Raw genomic sequence first — 4,440 nt, forward strand, 5'->3', positions numbered from 1 at the left:
ATTTTGCCTATAGTATCTCTGTATTGCTGGGAGATAAAGAGGCAAAAACGACTACATGTTTTGTTGTTCTATGCATGAGTAACAGATATACAGTCATCAGTCATTGACAGATTTTGAAAGAAATGACATGATTTGTCACTGATCATGATATACACCTGTTATTTATGTTGTGATTTGTGGGTTGAAGTGACAGTAGCAGACTTTTTTATACAATCACTCACAGTTAATATGAACTGGTAACTGAAATCTCAATGGTATTGTTGGGGGTTGGTGTTATTTAATTAAACCAGAGTAACTGAAATATTGTGCAGAATGAGAACTGTCTTTGCAAAGTTCTACAAATTTGTCTGAGGCTTCTATAATTATCTTCTCGTGAAAATGTGCTCATTTATTTTTCATGCTATAGTAGTAAGCTTTAAAATACAGGGAATCATTTTAAGTTGGTGAACTTTAAAACATACCTTATTACGTTTACTTCCTTACACTAATGAGAAAGATGGCAGGTGGAATCTGGCATTCTCTTCATGTTCAACTCAGGAAGGTGATAGGAACGGAAGGTTTCTACATGTCCCTGTACATACCCAGTCAAGTAGCCACTGAAGATTGCATGTGTAGTGCTTTTGTAGATATTAAATAAAGTGGAAGATTGCCTCATTGGATTAGACTTAGATCACCACTGTATTAGCTGTCCATAGTGGATTCTTAATGAAGAAAATGTACCCACAATTACATGCATACCACCCTTGAGAAACTGTGGACATTTGGGGGAGTAGGTAACAGACCTAGGGGAAAATCATTGGTCTGGCAAATCAACAACAGCAACATAAAGTTTTTCTCAGGTTCTAGTAACTTAAAAAGTCTTCAAAACAGGTTTTTTGAGACATAATTGACACAATATGAAATTTTCCTATTGTAAGTATACAGTTTGATGACTGTTAAAAACAGGAACACTTGATGAATTTGCATGTCGTCTTTGTGCTGGGCCATGCTAATCTTCACCAGGTTTTTGCAATTTTCATTCCACTATGTGCTGCCAAGTCAAGCACTCTTGTCATTTTTATTTTGTGGCAGAAATTTACCACTTAATATTTTTATTCAGAAAATATGGAGAAGAATACTTCTGTACTAATTTTTATAAGGCATGTTGTGTATATCTAATATTTGTTTTGAAAGAATTTAAGATAATATATAAATACAGTATTCCCTCACTTATGGCTAGTTTGGCTCAGTGGATTGAGCGTCGGCCTGCGAGCTAAGTGTCGCTGGTTCGATCTTCCAGTCAGGGTACATCAGAGAAGGAAAACTCTGACTCCAAAAAACCTCCGCTGCCTTGCGGCATACCTCTTCAGGGGAAAGGCTAAGGGAGTAAACCCCGACAGAAAATCCGGAGCCGGGGTCCCAAAGGCGGTTTGACGTTGTAGTCAACACCGGCAACTCCTGCGGCGCACCTGAAGCCAAGCTGTATTGACTCCGTCTTTCCCTTGGACCCTTCAGCTGTGAAGAGAGGGGGGGTCTGCTGCATGGGCAACAGCAGACCCTCCATATCACCCTGCCCAGGCTCTGTAGCTTCAGCTTCACTGGAGAGGACACTCCAGCGTCATCACAAGATGTCGATTCAACACGGGAGGAGACAGATACCGTGTCACTCCCGAGTTGGACTGCACAGCCATTCTCGGCGGTGCAGATAGACTCTTAAGAAGCTACACCATCGTCTCTCCAGACGGACGGCTGCTGACGTTCTAGACCCCCCTGCAATAGGTGAAAATCCACGAAGTACAAACCTTACACTTATTTTAGTATTTATATATATTTTAAGGCTTTGTAAATCTTTCCCATACACTTATAAACTATTCCCAGTCCCTTATTTACCGTTCCCACTCCCTTATTAACCTTTTTCACACTTTTATAAACACTATTTATGTTCTTAAACATATTCTACACTCTTAAACCTACGTAACTTTAACAACATATGTATACAGTACTGCAAAATCCCGTGATATAGTGAAAAATCCATAATAAATAATTAAATATAGTATTTTTAAAAATCCCGCGATACTTGAGGCCACGATCAATGAACCGCGATATAGAGAGGGACTACTGTATTCAGATTCAATTAAATTTTAATAAGGCTTCATTTTAATTTTAGGATGTAATTGTTATCTCTATTTTTAAGGTGAAGGAAGGAATTTCAGCAGGGTTAAGGGACAACTGAGGAATGAGACTGGTACATTTTGGAGCTAGGGTCTGATTTTACATCTGCTGACTCATCACCTTGGTATATCTGGTCATAATCCATTAGTTGCAGTAGTAAGAACTAATACTTATTGAAGTCTCATGTGAGCCATTCTAGGTTCTCTACATTGGTATTTCATGGAGTACTTATAAGAACTCCATTGAGGAAAACATTATTATTTTCAGTGGTGGGTAAATGGCACAGCAAGTTTAGGCATCCTGCCCAAGGTCATAAAAATGATAGGTTGCGATGTGAGAGGCTAGTTCTCAAGTCCACTGTTACATTTGTTTCACATTACCTCCCTTAATATCCACTCTTCTCCAAGGGAAAAAAAAAACTAAGACCAGAATCCCTGTTAGAACTATCCTTGTGGAGTAGAAGGAGGCAAAAGGAAACATGGGAAGGAAAAATTTCCATTACTCTTTGGACAGGTTTTTCTATGTGTTTTGCAAACTACATTCTAATAATGAATCTTTTTCCACGTTAACATGTCTATATCTAAATTTTTATATTTTTGGATTCACAAGTCTTCATTTAATAAAATAGCTGAATTTTTAAAAAAATTGGAACAATTTTCTAGTAGGCCAAAGGGAAATGGGACCTATAGACAAAGGCCAAGGTGTCAACATTATGCTTCAGGATTATTGCACCTGTGGCTCTCTGCCTGAGAGTCCTCTGTCCTCAGATATGATGCGCTCACACCCTCACATCAGTCGGTCTCTTTTTAAGAGTCATCTTCCTAAATTGTCCTTTTAAACTAAAAATCCTTCCTTCATTTTCTACCCTGATTCGGTTTTATTTTTCTCCTTTATATTAATGACCCCTAACCTAAGTTCAGATTGATACTTCTAATTCATATTCAAGACCATGGGGTTTTTATTTAATCTCTTCTTCATTACATCTGTATCTTCTTTCTTTATCACTGAGAATAGTTGTTCTCAAGGGCATGGAGAATAATAGAAAACCTCATAAGTGCCCATTTTTCCATCTAATACGGTCTTATACTAGCAATGCTAATACCACCTATATAATTACTGAAAGCATTAGTATTCTTTTGCTTTTGTTGTCTCTCCCCATTATTTCCCATTTTTATCATTGTTGTATATCTATGTTGTCTGAGAATATGGTCAATTCATATCATATTCTCTCCCCTTCGTCCCTCATTTAGCTTTGGTGCTATAGGTAACTATGTATTTGTATACCCCAGTCATGTCTTTCTCTAATCATTTTCCATGTCTGTGTTTTTTTTCTAGTAAATTTGTTAGTAAGGGCTTAGGAAAGAATATTCATGGAATACTGAATGTTTATAAAAGTTTGCCTGTATCCTTTGAACTTGAAAATCTGTTTTGTTTAATTAAAATAATTCTTTGCACTTAAATATGTCACTGCATTTTCTTTTGGTGTAAAGTGTTGTGGCTGAAAAGTTTGATGATGATGTAATTTTCCTTCCCTTATAGCTCTTTTGCTCTTTATTTCCTTCCTTCCTTCCTTCCCTCATATTACTGGAATATATTTTTGTGTTGTTATGGATCATTTTATCAATGATACTATGTGTACTTTCAATGTGCATCTAAAAATCTTTTATTTTAGAAAAATTTTCTGCAATTACTGGATTCAGTATTTGTTCTATATTCCTTCTTGAAGTTTTATCACCTTTCTTTTCCTACTACCCCTACACTGAATTTTTTTGCATGTCTTTTATATCTTTAATTTTCTCTTGAATCCTTTCTTTTTACCCTCACTACTTTATGAATTTTGAAGTTTTTTTCCCTCTTTTTATTCTTCCTAAGCTATCATCCATTGTGTTTACTTCTTATTATGTTATTTCTCATTTATTTCTGCATTTTTGGAAACCTTTTTTCTCTTATTTCTAATTATTTCCAGAGTTAAGAAAGATCATTTCTGAGCATTTCTAGGTCTGATTTATATTGTTTCTTTCATGTCTTATGGCATTTTTTAATGTGTCCTAGCTAGTTTTGAAAGGCAGGTTACCATTTTATGGACATGTTTTTTCTCTATGTTATTCAGCTTTCCCCCCTCTTTCTTATTATGATAACTCTCTATGGAGTATGGTCTTGATATTTTTATGTTCACGTTTTTGTGAAATTAATTTTCCATAAAAATTAACTTTCTAAGGTGGGGTTTAGGAAAGCTTATATAACTTCACAGAGCTCATTCTTTTTGTTGTTTTTATGTTGTTAAAAAAT

General features: G+C 35.8%; 1 non-coding gene across 1 annotated transcript; it reads right to left on the reverse strand.

Moving 5' to 3' along the window:
* Positions 1-936: 936 nt before the first annotated feature.
* On the reverse strand, positions 937-1,046 carry LOC150020061 (U6 spliceosomal RNA). The gene has a single exon (XR_016509443.1). It is a non-coding gene; the product is annotated as a U6 spliceosomal RNA (small nuclear RNA).
* Positions 1,047-4,440: the final 3,394 nt, after the last annotated feature.

The sequence above is a fragment of the Furipterus horrens genome, unplaced genomic scaffold, assembly GCF_987537825.1.
Source record: "Furipterus horrens unplaced genomic scaffold, mFurHor1.1.pri manual_scaffold_2, whole genome shotgun sequence".
Classification (NCBI taxonomy): domain Eukaryota; kingdom Metazoa; phylum Chordata; class Mammalia; order Chiroptera; family Furipteridae; genus Furipterus; species Furipterus horrens.